At 40.2% G+C, this 16,007-nt stretch overlaps 1 protein-coding gene across 7 annotated transcripts in view; it reads right to left on the reverse strand.

Annotated features, from left to right (window-relative positions):
* Positions 1-16,007, reverse strand: part of CAMTA1 (calmodulin binding transcription activator 1) — a 483,528-nt gene that overhangs the window by 163,351 nt on the left and 304,170 nt on the right. The window lies entirely within an intron of this gene.

Here is a 16,007-nt window from a genome sequence, read left to right on the forward strand (position 1 = left end):
AGTACTGAAAAACAGATTTGTATCCTCTTTGGTTTTTATATGAATTTTTGTGGCAGCATTTAGCTTCCCAAAAGAGTAACGGATGCAGTATCATTCTACTGAAGAGTGAACAAACTCTAGCAAAGGTAGCTGCAGGGTAAAGGTTTCCACAAAGCTGCAGCACTTCTCCTTTCCCCAGTGTTGAAAGACCCTGTTATCATGAGGGGTGGGTTAATTTGCTGCGTGTGCCTCTGAAGCGCAGTTGCACCCCTGTGCTCTGCATCACTGTCAGTTTGGCCCCCTGGCAACGCAGAGGCACAGCCAGACAACTCTGTCACCTCCTCGCTGCTTTGAATCCATGAGACGGTGCAGTCTGGCAGTTGTCTCTTGTTGCTCACATCCTCTCTCCAAACCTACTGCAGGGTGACGCTCTCCATTGATGTCCACGCTATCGAGCAGGGCAAAGTAACTCCATTCAGTGTTTTACTCAAAACCTTTGGATGGCAAGGGCTCGTAAGAGCAGCTTTCCCCACCCAGTAACACGCATCTCCAGTGCAGAGCTCAAACTGGTGTTCTGTGATCATAGACTAATTTAATTCCTATTAGAGTATAAAAATTAATAACATTAAAATGTCATGATCATCCCACACTAATTATGCATCTAATGAATAATTAGCTGTGGACACATTTGACATTTTTGGTCATTAATTTGAGCAAGTGTTTTAAGCCTTGAACAAAACTCCTCTGTGACTGTGACTATGGCTGCGATTTGGTGTTAAGCAGCACAGACGTGCAAAGTCAACACTCTCCGTAATGCCTGTCAGGAGAGCTGAACACATCAGATGGGGAACACTGTCAGGTGGAAAACAAGCAGCACAAGCTCATCTTCCTTGCAGACGTGGGGAGCCTTTTCCTGACTGTGAGGAGAAAAGCCTGGCAGCAGCAGTATGTTCTGCTGAATTCATTAGAGCGGCAGAAGTCCCAGAAACACTGTGACACGACAGAAGCAATAGACAGCTTCTTCCTAAAACGCTCTGCTCATCTCTGTTTAACTTCAGTTGCTATAACAACAAGAAACATCTCTCTATTGCCTTCACAACTTGCTACGAATTTTGCTGTGCTCTCTTTCTGTCTTGGGCTATTATTTGAGGTGATCTGGAAACAATAAGCTTGTTTTCCAGAGGCAGGTTATTCTCCACAGAGCAAAATAAATCCTTTACTTTATTTCATTTCAGGAGGGTGAACTACTGCCATCCCCGTTTCCAGGAGCTCCCAAGCACACGGCCAGGGCAGCGACAGACCAGAGAGGCATGAAGAACCAGAAGAGGGTACAACTGTGTGTGCGTGTAAAAAAAAAAATATATATATGTGTGTGTGTGTGTATCTGTATATATATTTTATGTTTGGCTCAGGGTTTTACTGCCCTTTAGCCTTAGCTCCTTCCCCTCCAAGTCCACCTCAAAGATTTTGTCTGTAAGATCTTTGAGACGAAGGAAAATAAGAAATTAACAAGCCTCTCCTAAACGGTAGGGATGAACTCTTCAAATGTTACAACACACATCCAAAGTTAATGAACAAAAAATGTCTAATATTTACAATGAATGGACATACAAAAAAAGTCATGAAAGGCCAGAGTTAGCACCAGATTGAGCCTAAAACAAAGAAACAAAGACAGAAAGCAACAGATGTTTTTCTCCTAATTTATTCCATTAGGATCTTCTCCAGATAACATACAATGTTGCTTGCTAATGAAGCATTTCAATCTTCTTGCTGTATCACTAGTAAGTAAGCATCCCTAAGGTCAGAGATGCACAAGAATGCAGGAACAGAACAGCTCCTCCTGGGCAGGCTTTGTCTAATTTTATAAGCCCTATTTTTTGTCAAAGAGAAAATAAAATCTGCTTCCAAATGTACAAACAATTCTGACAAAACTTAATTAACTCCTCTTGCTGAGTTGCTTCTCTTTAATAGTGATACTTTAAAGTCATTGTGAACCCTGTTTTTTGTAAACTTTTCAAAAGCCAATCTCGATGTTATGAACCACTACATATATGCTAGGTATATTTATTTTAAACTAGAGGAACAAGGCACAATCCATACCTAAAACATTAAAATATTTTACTTCATTTATTGCCAATCTTGGTATTTTATACCTAGTTGAAAAGGAAAGAAGGGAGAAAAAAAAAAAAAAAAAAGAGAGATAGAAACTGCAAAGCTTATTTAAGAGCTGTGACCCAAACAACAAATCCAGGCCAGAGCAGGTAATGGAGCTTTTCGAAGACTGGTGCTGTACAAAATGGGACACAGTTAATGTTTTACAAGCAAACCATATATATTTTTTAAAGGAAATCCCACTCTGGCAGCAATAAGCTACAGATATCTTCCCTGATTATTACCTCCTCTTTCTCCTAAATCTTTATATGGAACCTATATGGGGGACGGTAGGTAGATGAGAGGAAAGAAGAGGATAACAGGTCACATCTCTTTGGAGTCAAAGTACAATGCTGGTATTTGGCTTGCACTGAAACTGAAGAAACCACGTAGATTCAAGCTGCAAATAATTTCTTCTGGCTCATTACTACTTTTCCAGAAGCAAGTCAGCCTCTGAACGAGTAACTTTTGTAGCATAAATATCTGGTCTACAATCAGTCAAGTTACATAGCAGCCAACTTTTTTTTTTTAATCAAGTCCCCAGAGCTCTAAGGTTTATGTCAAAAATAAAGGTCTGCAGGAGCTCGATGGGTACAAATATCAGATAACACAAATAAACTCTACTAGGAGCTTGGACTGTGTTATTTGTTGGAAAATGTAACTCTTTCCAGTGCAGCCATCAGTGCCCGTGCCAGTCTTGAGGCAAAATCAATTGTACAATTTACATTTATATTATTATACACACATACAGTTTGTATCTGTATGATCATACTGTAGACTTGCAAAAAAATCTAGCCCCTTCCCCAATTTACTGATTAGCTCCTGATAACGAGAGGTAGAGAAGGCGTCATGTGCCAGCACTGCGCAGCAGGACCATCAGCTCTCTGCCTGCACCTCAGACATAAGGCCGCACTGCTGGGATTTTTGGTTGTGTTGCACTGAAAAGTGAAAGGATCCCTCCTGAACCACTACTAACGCCTTGGTCTTTTACATCACTCTTGCTTCCCAAACTTCTTCCTTCTACTGCGCATATGCACTACAGAATTTAAATTCCACCAAAAGAAACAAAAGGAGAGACACAGTCAGCTGCAGACTATGCTTTCATCCGTCCTCAGAGAGTTTCTCACGCTGTTAGCTTTCACAGTCGAGGGGCATACTGCCCCTCTACCAGCTAGGGCAGTGGTTCCCAAACTAGGGTCTACAGACAGCTGGTTGCTTGCAAGACGTAACTAATCGGTAGAACTAAATTAACCAGTATAAACTACAAGTTTTTTGGTTCTCTGTAGCTAGACTGGTTGGGCCATGGGAATGTTTGAGGGCTGTTTATGGTCCAGTGAGACAAAAATTTGGGAACTACTGTTTTAAAGAGATTGTTTTCCAGCTCCTCCAGCCTGTGAAATATGATCTGAGATTGAAATCTATGACAAGCAAAGGTGCAACACTCCACAAGAGATGGTATCTCTTCAGACAGAAATCTTTCAAAAGTACAAGCCAAACAAGCACTATTAGAATCTGTTCACCCACACAGACCTTCTCTTATAATGGCACAGTTCAGATAGATACACTTTCAAAGTAAAATATGTTCTTTCCTATTGCACTACATCTATTATAATATTCTTGCAAAGAATTTCAATTTTTCTCATCATGAGAACAAGATCTGTAACAAAGCCTTTATTAAAAAGAAATGTAAGACATGGTATTCATTAACAAGGCTGCACAGGTGTGTTCATGAAAGAATTCCGGCTCTGGTCATATTTACTGGAATTGGATTTAGGGTTAGATATAGTACAGCAGTCCTATCACTGCACAATAAGAAATTTGCTGTCACTATGTATTATGCGTGTAACAACGTTGTTACTTAGAACTGGATTCAGACTAGAAATACTGAGGAGCACCTGGGAAAGACAAGGTAGAAATTTTCTCCCTGCAGTAAGTCAGTATGACTTTTAAAATGAAAGCAGTTTTTGATGTATTCCTGCCACTACAGCACCTAAAAAGAAATTTTATAGGGTGCCTCTTACAAGACAGAATTCAGAGTAAAAATTAACGTAGTCCAAAGTACTAATATTAGAACGCTTTAACAAATAGAAACACACAAGTTTAAAGACAGACATATCTGACACTGAAAAAAGTTAAAACTCATACAGAAGGAGAGCTAATGAGAAGAACCCTGCCCTTCTGTCGAGAGCTGTGCATTGCTGGGTTACTTGGGTCTCCCTGGAAGGAGTGATCCTGCAAAGCAAATACGCTGTGCATCCCGAAATGTCATGAAAGATGCATTTAGCTTGAGTTAGCCTAATGGCAAGCTGCAGATTGGATGTTTTTTCTTTTTTTACATTCAGATTGGATCTGTCCTTCATAATTTGACTGTGTAGATATATGAAACTGTTTCTGCGCTGATGAGAGCGTTTGAAGTGTGTATATAAAGTCACATGCACAGTCTTGTGACAGTTGCATATAGCACTGGGACACAAATAGCCCCTTTTTGTTTACTTTTGGCACAAATGCTTGTAGCACTGTGGAAAGACTCTTAATTCATTTGAGCTAGCTCATTTGTTCAAATGCAGCAAATTATACTAGAGCAGGTGTGAGCGTTCTGCAAAGCTGTTAAAATGATGCTTGTTTGCATCTTAGATACACATATAAACATGAGAAAACCTACAGATTATATATATATGTATATATTCAAAGATGCTTAAGCATGTAGATTATAATGAAGGCATAACCTGTGTTTTAAAAATGTTTCAGTTTTTTTGTTCTTTGTTTTTTGTTTTGTAGAGTGGAAGTATGTAAGGACAATTGTTATCGCCTAAGTTAGACAGCACTCTACAATAAGACAGGCTCTTATCATTGATATTGCTACCCACAAACTATTTATTCTCAATTAACAGAAGCTATTAGCAGATCTGTCAGATTTCGCCCTTTAAAATGTTGTATCCTTCCTCATTCTAGTTCAAGAATAACCTAGTTTGAACGGATAAATTATAGCACGATAGGGTATTTGGAAGAGGTCCCTGCCTTCAGGTCATGACAGCAACCTTTTCTTAGGAGTTCTCCTATGACCAGGCGCTTGGTTTTCCAAAGGTGAGCTGAAGGCCCTCTCTTCCCTTTTACGTGAGGGGGCCTCTCTCGCTGGAGCACCTCCACTTCTACTGCCTGCAGTCAGAGGACCTCAGTCACCTTCCCACACCCAGCACATGTAAATTAAAATGTAAATTTATACCACATTTTAATATATATACTGACCTATACGTATAAATGCACAAAGCATACTTTGTTTTGTTTCCAAAAATTACATGCAAACGAATCCTCTACCTAGCTGAGATGCAGTTGTTACATTCTGATTTCCAGCATACAGTGAATTTTTATGGCTGAGCTATAAACCTGTGAAAAATGGGGTTTATAATAGAAACTCTGACACCATCTAAAATATAGCAGCAGTATTGGGTGCTGTTGTAATACGGCCCTAATTTATAAACCACTCAGGAATCCTGTTCCATTTTCAAACTATGGACAGTAATCTAGAAAAAGGGTAAACCACAGGGAAAAAATGGTCAGGGGGTCCATGAGCTATAGTGTCTAGTCCGTCTAACAATTCAAAAAATCAAACTGGATGCCACAATATTTAGGCCATACACTGAGTCCTGGACTGTCACAAATTAAAAACATGGCATTTCATACGATATGGGTATATTTCATAAAACCATGTGCCATTTCCTATGCCTCTGGGCAGTATTTTCTGAGTGGAAATTTGATACAAGAACACTAGAAGTAAAGAAAAAAGAATAGAGAAACACAACCCCAAACCTCCAGTTTTGCTTGACATAATAAATGTTTTTGCAAGAGGGCTTCAACGTACTCCCATTTAAATTGAAAAAAGTGGCTAAGAAAGCAGATTGTTTACTCACAAGAGACAAAAGTTTATCACTAAACATTAGGAAAAGGCTCTCAGTATTTTGAGCCTCCAGCTCTGCATTAAAATGTATTGAAAAGACAATAAATTCACAGAGGCAGTACTCTGTCTCATCGCTCAGAATCTGTTTTTCTGCAATATGTTAGACCAGAAGCTTGTTAGAAATCTTTATAGTGACCCTGAAACGCTAAACATAGATTTCAACCTTGGGATTTACGTTTAGAGAATCTCTTTATGCCTCTGTGGTCATTATTTCCCTGTGATGCCTTTCACCGTATTTTGTAAACATCTGCCCTCGCTTTGCCCCTTTCTGCTTTGCAGAACAGGAAGAACAGCAACCAGGACATAAAAGTAAGCTTTCTTGCACCTTCATGTGAGTCGTTACTTTGCTGACTTTCATATCACGAACCACCTTTGCTGAAAAGATGGTTCTAAACCAATGCTTCCACCTTTCCAAGATGCCCTCCTAGCAGTGGGGAGAGGTTACCTAGTTTAGTTGCCTTAGAGCTGATGATTTTGCTCAAAATTTAATTCCCAGAGGACTTGCATCCCGTCCCTTCCTTTCTTGCTTGAAGACAGGATTCTTGTTCTAATGCAACAGTCACAGTTTACAATCTATTAATAAAGTGATGCTTGCTTACAGTTTCAGAAACAAAGAGGGAGCTTTTGACACAGCAGTTAGAAATCAAGAACATGAGCAAGGATTTCATTCATGGCTCTATCTCTTGCTTCAAAGGCTGAAGAACATCCCTTCTCCCCTACCCATCAGTTAACTCATCCTGAATATTGGGATTACATCACTTGTTTACCTTGAAGGTATGTTTCCAAAGAGCCTTGAGACCCTCAGCTAGAAAGGGCTATAGCAGTTTTCTACAATGCATAAAAGATATTTAAGAAGTATACATGCACAGAGCCCCATGCATACAGACACATATCCCTTCTGCAAGCAACAGCAGCTTGAAAACTTTAGGTGTACCTATCTGAACCTTTAACGAGGAGCTCTGTAGCTGGTAAAGAGAAGAATGGATCATGAATTAGATGTCTGTGCCTCTGGTATGTCTCTATGTAAAGCCAGATTCTTGCGCCTGGGCTCAGAAGCCATTTTAGACACGCTTTCATTTAATAGTGTGCTTAAAAGGACGATCAAGAAGCAGCTGCTTGTGCTGTCCAGCTGCACATCGTCCCTGGGCCATGCAGACAGGAGACCGTGAGGTGCCTCTGCTGGGAACCGAACGAACAAGCAGGAGTTTGACTGAAGCCTGCCCACCTTACAGTAAAGCTTGGGATGGAAGAACACAGTCTATGGCTTTCAACGGGGAACAGGCGTTTTCAATCGCATGGTGACAGGCTCCATCTTTGCAACGGTGGCTGGGTTATGAATCTTTGAACGCAGAGTTGCAACCTTTCCTTTCCTGGCAGTTAGAAAATCGATCTAGATTACTGCTCAAAAGTAAACAGGTAGCTGGGGCAGACCCAAATCACCAGTTTCACGTAATGAAAAAGGACAGTTTCACTCCTACCTTGATAAACTCCAGCAGTGAGTTCTACCAGCCTCTGTTCTATGTATGTGAGACCAGACGCTATGGTTGGCACCAACGCTGTTCTTATCCACAGCAAGAAACATTTTCGGGGCTCATGGCTGTCAGCTTTAGACTGACGTTTTCATTGTGGCCTTCCCAGATCTCTTTCCTGTGTCCCCTACATGGCTTCCTTTTGCATGCCAGGCATCAAAGGATAATAAATGAAAATTTATTATGCTTTCCTTTCTAAAACTATTTCCTAAAAGGCTTGATATAAATCTCATGCACCATATTCCTGTCAGCCACATCACTGCCCACCAACTCGGTAACACTTTACATACAACAGGCGTAATCCGCCCTACTTAAGCGAGCCATGAGACCTTCAGTCACTTCATTAACAAAAAGCATTGATTTGCCTGGTGAGAAAACCACCAACAAAAGCCTTAAGCATCACTATGCAGCTGCACTTTCCCCTGAAAACTTCAGTAGCAGGCACTTGTGGCAGCTTTGTGACACAGGGATCCAAGCAGAGAGGGGCTCATGACTTAGCTCTTCCTAAACTGTTAACAGGCTAACGAGGGCATCTGCAGAAGGAATAGGCACTAAAACTGAAACTAGATACAAAATAAATATTCCAGAGTTGGATTTCTTAAAAAAGATTCTGCTGAGCTATAGTTCCACATCAAATTTTTATTGAATACATTTTCTACTGAGAATTTGTGCACTAAAACCAGTCAACATCAGATGAGAGGAGTATAATTTCATGTACAGTTTTCACTGCAAATATCCTTCAAGAGAAAAAGCAAAAGCACTTTTTAAGCAAGTCCATTCCGTACCTTCTCCTTCCTTTCTCCTGCAACAGGAGTTGCAGACTGGAAATTTGAACCTATGCAGCCCTGGTCCCTGCATTACCACCAGCAGCACAAAGCCACTGAGAGACACTGGACACAGAATTCAAAGGTCACAGAGAGGGGGGCAGCTGCAAATGATGTGAGATGCCAACATTGTCTCTGCTAAATAGTCACTGAGGTTGGAGCTCTTTACCTGCCTTTAACTGTGTGAAAAGCACAAATTATATTTATATATTTTATATATATATATATATAAATATATAATTCCATCTTTGGAAATAGAATTAGGAGGAATTACCACTATTGCTTCATCTAAGCTCTTTATCTATACATCTCATGCCCCATGGAGAGGAAAGAGAGAACTATGATATCTGCAGGATGGAAGGCACCATTCCTGCTCTAGCTTCTCTGCCTCTCCTCATCCGTCTTTTGACAAGCCATTAACTTTTACATGCCTGCAGAAGCCATGACATTAATAACACAAAGAGCTCTGGCACGGTCTCAGAACGCACCCCATGGCAACCCTGGATTTTCAAAACATTTTACCTCAACTTAGAAGGAAGAAAGATTATTCTTCACCATGCCTAAAGATGGTGCTTAGGCCTACTTCATGTATAGTAAAGCCGCGAAGAAGCTGACGTTTTAAAGTAACTTTGATAGCTTCACTTGTTCTCAGCTCATGAATATATTAATTCATGTGATTTCAGCAAACTACTGTTAAAACTCAAACTTAACACTACTTGTCTCCCCAAATTCAGAGCTGCCCCTCCGATTATTATGCAGGTAATACTAATTCCTGCGTTTGCAATAGGTTTCAGATTTGATTTCCTTTGACTCTATACAGCCAGAAAACAAAGGTTTCACTCCCTGGAAGGATAATGCTTCACACTGTACAAACAGAAATACACGGGTCACTTCAAGCTTGGAAAGACCCTATGACCTTAAGTGATATTACATACTGAAAAGCTATTTTACGTATCTTCTCTTAGCAGCTTCCTAGCATCTAACAGTTGTAGCATTTTTCCTTCCACTTAAGACCACAAGGTGAACTCAGAAAAAACTTTCTCCTTTTCTCAACGGTACCCAGCTTTATCAGCATAACATAAATATTGATTGGGGTTTAAAATCAAGTACATTTCAGGACTCAAATGGGTCTCAGCTGCAGTGCCATCTTAAATGCTTATATGGCTACTCTTTTGCAGAATATTTAGTTACCTGGACTCCTGAGAAGAAAATTACACTGAAAAACAGGTCAATAAATGGCAGATAAGAGATGACATCCCGTAATAGACATAATTACCATTAATCAGAGTGTCTCACTGAATGGAAGTAGGTTACAGTACATATTTAGTGTAGTTTTCCATGAAAAGGGGAGCATTGCTATATGATCTGGAATTTATACTATGAAATGTATGGTTTCCTGAACTCGCACTGCTTTATCACAGCAAAGCCCACTGCTGCTACATTACCTCCACAGAAACAATCCACATAAGTGACCTTGAGAGATGTTGCATTCATTTTTCTTTCTGCATATTTGTGGTGGATTTAATGTTCAATAAAACTGAAAGAATAACAGCGTTTGAGACCCAGGCTATTTGTACAAGTGCCAAGTACAGCAGAAAGAGTTCAGGGCTGATCTCTGTTCCTCGCTCAACCCGTTCACATCAAAACTGATGTAATGGCTCCGTTCTCTTTCCTATAAGCTGAGGAGGGAGTTTATTTTCTATACAAATTCCTTTTCCTACAAGGGTTCACGTTATACACATAAGGCAAATTCCCAGCAGAGCAAATGCAACTTTTTAGTTTGTCATTCTCAAGTTGTGGGTTTTATTTATTTATTTTTGAACATAAGCATGAGATGAGCAAAATCTGACTGATGTGCGTCAGAAAGGCAACAGTTTAAAGTATTAAGTGTCTGAGGCAGATGCTATAAAGAGTCTTTGCTGGCACAACGCAGCAAAGACCTCCCTGCAGGAACATACAGGTTTAAGAACGTGTTGACACTCGGCTGAACCACGTCTGATGAAGGTCCTACTTGCAGTCCGAAAGCACTACTGACACTAGCGTCATATCTTAAAAAGAGCACAGTCCCTCAAGAAGCTACAAATGTATGTGATAAAGACAGAAATAAACACAAATGTCCCGTGTTCATAAGTAACAAATGCAATGACTGAGCACGCGACATAGGGACGAGGGGCCGAGCGCACGACAGACCCCCCACAGCAGTTTGGGAAGGAGACTCTCACTGCCTCTTTGCTCCATCCCAGCTCGATACATGGACAAATAAAGCCACACAAGGATGGTAAGCCCGACTGGCAAGAGAGAAATAATTGCAAATATAAGGACGAGCTCTGCCATTGTGTTAGGAACGTTGCTGCAAGATGGAAGAGTTCACACTGGAAAGATGCTAGCACTACGCTACTGTGTTAGAGGTCACTTTCTTCCTGCGAGGAGGCAGTCTCATTTACTCTAGGGTCTGGCATTTACGACAAATGGCTTTCAAAGAGTTCCAGGAGCAAATATGCATTAGGAACGCTGGAAATCCCAGCAGCCTGCCCTGTCCCTCAGGCAGCAGAACAGGACTGCATTGGTTTGCTGAGCTGTAAATGACAGTTACCACAAACAGCAAACAAAATGGCAGCAGAGAGAAGTGACGTGCTTGCCATCTTTCTAGCTGGGACGGTAACAGGAGCCTCTGCTGCTCACAGGGAAGAAGTTCGTCAGGTGAGTGGAAACAATTATTTGATTTTTTCAATTATCTACAGGCCTGTATCTCACACACCTCTGCAGCAGCTCAACAAATCTGCTGCTTTGAACCCAGTCTTTCATAGTATACTCTGACATGAGACAAGGTGCCTCATGGCTTATTTGCCGATAGTAGCACATAATGCAATATTCTTTCATTTGTCTTTTTTTCTTCACAGCTTTCATGCTTTCCTAGATGAGGCTTCATCTTTTACAAGCACATCTCTGCTGTCTGACCTTTGTTGTAATGAAGGTTTTGGTTAACCCTTTCGATCCCATACTGGTAAAATACAGCTCTAGAATGTTCTTCTCTTGTCAAAGTAAGTATTTCTGACCTAGGAAAAATACAGTTTCTTTAACCATAGGTAAATCAGGCAAAATGTAAAAGCAAGGGACTGAAATAATACACTTTTTTCCCCAGAGGGTCTCTGGTTTCTGCAGTCTGCTGTGCAGTGGTGAATACTGGAAGATCCTGAATTCTGCAATCCGAGAAAGCTGATAGGAGACTTGTTTACTGCCTCAGATTTCTCTAAGGAGAAAAAGCTAGTTCATCTCCCATAATCACACTGATAAAACACAGAAGGCTAACTCTTGGGAAACTTTCTCCTCCTTTTACCCCCTATGCAAACCCCTAAGCACAAAAAGAGAGCAAGACATTAAAGCAGTTACAAAGTCACTTTAAATCCTAGTCTCTCCTGCCAGGAAACAGGCTTCAGTACACCTAAACAGCACCATCATACACTAATACTATTTCCTCATCAGTATGTGGCACAAGGGGGATCCCCGTTATCGTAACAAGGGTCTATTTGCACCAAGGGAAGAACAAAACCAAAGTTTTGTGATACTTATAGATACATACATAAAAGCAAAGCCTTCTTCCCGACAATCTTCTGATATTTGAAAACACAGCAGGATTCTGCCAGAATACGTAGTTTTGTCTTAATACAAAAAGCTCTACTGAGGCGATCCCATTAAGTTTGCTATGCTATTTCATACCAGAGCCAGAAAAATAACCTGGAGGAAAATCTGCCTATCCAATTGCTGGATTTCATATATGAAATCAAGTGAGTTTTCTTTTTAAAAATTATTGTTATCCTGCTTGCAAGCTAAAGATTAAAACGATATATGAGTAGCTATGTTATATTTGCTTAATAACAATTTAAAATACACATCCCCTTAACTCGTGTCTTGCCTTGGAGATGTCTCATGCTGTACACGTAGCCAGTTTTAAAACCTCTGGCTTTTGAAGTACCTCTAGTTGATTACTCAGTCTTCCCACAGGATATTTTTAACTAATGACCAAAAGTAATGAGACATCCAAGGAATATCTTCAAGAGTTGACAATCAAATACACTATTGAAAATAATGAACAATATTCTTTTATGTGCCCAGTATAAACTGTAAGAGCATTACCTGAATTCTTAAGAAATACACAAGCTGCACCAGGAAAACCTTTGTTTTTATCTTCTGCTTGGTACTCCTGACAACTACTTATTAACAGCTGCCTACTGCATACTCATTGCATTTGCACATATTCTGTAAGCAATCCTAAGCGCATGAGTACTATTTTTCCACAGAATATCACAATATTACAGGAAAAAAAGCTTTTAAGTTAGCAACACAGGTCTGTTTTGCATAGGACATATTCTATTCTAGGACAATTGTCCAATATTATTCAAATATCCCAAGTAATAATGATTTCATTAATCTCACACAACTACCCCAGACCTTGCATTATTTCTCTGTCTATTCTACTTGAAATGCGTTTCATTGACTTTCACCCATTTTAGCCATATGCCACCCAACAGCATATACCACCTTTAACTACTTCTTCCTTTGCCACATATCCCCAGCTGATCGCCATATTCCCCTTAGCCACCGCTTTTCCATATTAGATATTTTACCTCTTTAAAATTGTCCTTGGAAAGCAGTTGTTCACATCTGTCAAACGCGTTGCTGTTCTCTGAGCAATCTCCTTAGCTTTTTGGTAATGACCTCCCAGCCGGACAATAAAATAGTGAAAGTAGTGTTTTGCTATTACGAAGTCCAGGCTTATGCCAGTTCTCTGTGGCATAATCCCACTGACTGAAGTGGGCTAAATCGCATTTTGCTTCAACATTCAGTGCACACTCATATTTAACTTGTTTCTGCCCTCACTCCTCAGTCTTTTTACCATTCCTTATTCTGAAAGTATTTCTACTCATGGAGTATCTTCCTTAAAGTTACTTTTGCAGAGCTCTTTTCTAAATGTAATTTTCTGTGAATCAGTTTGGGTTTTTTTCTCTTTACTTAAAAAGATTTGCTGAGCCTCACAGAGCAAGCATTCTAGGCCACTGTTTGCATAGCACTTAGCACCCTGGGCCCTCCTGGCTCATGATAAGGGCTCTTAGGACTACAGAAATACAAATAAATTCTGATAATAAAATGCTACTAATGTTCTAATTCTTCCCTATTTTAGTTCAACATAGAAAGGGAAATTTGGCCCAGCATATTTTCAAATATACTCTTTAAATTCACACCTCATCCCTCACTATTTCCTTTCTGCTTATCACCACTTGGGCTGGATTCAGTTACAACTGTTGGGTATCCACCAAAACCTGTGAGAATCTCTTAAGAAAGTCTTCATGAAAACCCCTATCAAACACTTTACTAAAAACTGTAGTAGTTGGTACATGCACGCACACGGACGCACAGTACCAGATCCTGAAATATCTTTCTGCCTAATTCTTGTTGATAAGCAATAGACAGACACTTCAAAAAGGCTTCCTTTGGGTCAGAGCTCTCCCTGGCATAAGTAAGCTTCTCTGAATAGCAGATCTCTTAAATCCAAAGACAGGTTCAGGTCACGCACATTGATCTTACTTTCTGAATTTCTTTCCCACGGACAATGCAATAACTATTATATGTTTACTTAGAAAACTACCCTGCCATAGGCTGAGCGCTGTGTTTATTAACAGCCATTGTTACAAATTAACCCAGTACTGGTGATGCCAGCCCAAGGATGGCAGCTAAGCATGTTTTTCCATCACTCAAGCAGTGCAGATCCTTAAGGACTGCAGAGAGACAACCCTTAAAAGCATATGTTATGCAGCTATTAAGATGCTGAAAAGCTTAATGTTCTTTATAATGTTTCCCTGAGAATGTCTGCTATTTATTCAATGATGAGAAATAAGTTACTCTCCAGTTCACACAGACAGGTCCCGAGGGTGAGAATTCCTGGGCTTTTTTCCAGGGTATGCTGTTTAGCCAGTTCTTGGCCTTGGGTATCATTTGACCTTTCTGCACCAAATGCAGCTATAATTATGCAACTATAAAATAACCTCTGTAAAGGGAGAGGCACTAACGTTTGCAAAGCACTTTGCTCTTTCTTGATGGAGAGTGCAAAAGGTAGTCAAATTTTTAACTATTAGTAATGACAGTATTAGGACTATTTGTCATGATTACGTCTTGTAAACCAAACTAATTCTGGGCTAGAAAGAAATTTCCCAGGAGAACACAGGCTCAGAAGTGATGTTGTGGCAGGACTTGCTGCCTCTCTTCTGGCATTTGGTACACTTTACTATGGTCAGCCCTTCATAAGCCCCTAGATTTACCCAGCCTGGCCTCTCCCAAATGCCTTTTGTTAGGGGAAAGCACAGATAAGTGTCTTCAATCTCATTCACAGTCCTGTGGTTTACTGTTCAGCAGTACTGCTATTCACCCAGTACCGCTATTCACCCAGGTGGGGACCAAAGCCCAGACATATGGCTACCTAGTAAAATCTGAAATTTATTTTCAGCTGCCCTGTGACTGATGAGCTCTTAAAGTTGGACATTTGCAGCTTTTCATTGAGGATGATGCTGTCTTTTTTTTTATTGTTTACAATTTATATACTTATCTAAAGACACGCACAAAAAAGTCAGAAATTCACATGTTTCATGAGGCTACCTCAAGACAGCACGAGAAGAGCCTCAGCTCCTAAAATGATCACTGGCATCAGGAAGAAATTGCCATTATATAGCATAGCTCCATGAAATAAACTATAGGGAGGACATATTGTATTTTAAAGAATCCTATGCTGAATCACAGGCAGACGTAACATCACCTTGGATGCCCCTTTGCCAGCTTTCTGTTAAATGTATTATTTTCACTCACTTCAAGTTCAGAAGTACCTTCAATCTTTCTCACAAATCTTTTGCAGTATTTGGCAACAAAAGGAGGACAAAATGAAGACACATTCAATCCAACAGACTTGTTTTGTGCTCATTGCATTACTGGGACATCTAATTTCATGGGAAGAGGCTGTCCCATTTTACAGAGACTAAACTGATAAGAACCTCAACTTCCATTTTACTCTATCTGAATTTGGTTTCTTTAGCGCTGAGGGTTAATAACTCCAGTGTGACCTAACGGACTATTATATGACATACTTTTTGAAGCTGCATGAGGAGCAGATGCAAACTGGCTGATCTTTAACCAAAACAAACACACGATAAGAAAAGTCTCATACTTTTTTCTTGATACAGAAAATTATGCCCTCAGGTCCAACGACTATTCCGGAGATAAAGTCATTTAGGTCATTCTCTTCAGGCTTTTGCCCCTTCACTGTGACATTAGAGAAAGCTATCAAATAACCTTATAGAGGACTAAACTGTAGTCTAGCACACAACAGCACTGGCATGAAGGTGATTGGAGTTCGGTCTCTGCCTCAATTTGGTAGGTGTTAAATTTAGATTCAAAAGCACTGCAGCGTCTGTTGTCTGAGATCAAATAGCCACATGATGCACATTTCCCCTGGGATTTTCATATCATCCTGTAACTACTGAAAGTCATATCATCAGAACTGCAGTGACAAAATCAGTAGATGAC

The sequence above is a fragment of the Struthio camelus genome, chromosome 21 (genome assembly GCF_040807025.1).
Source record: "Struthio camelus isolate bStrCam1 chromosome 21, bStrCam1.hap1, whole genome shotgun sequence".
NCBI classification, from domain to species: Eukaryota; Metazoa; Chordata; class Aves; order Struthioniformes; family Struthionidae; genus Struthio; species Struthio camelus.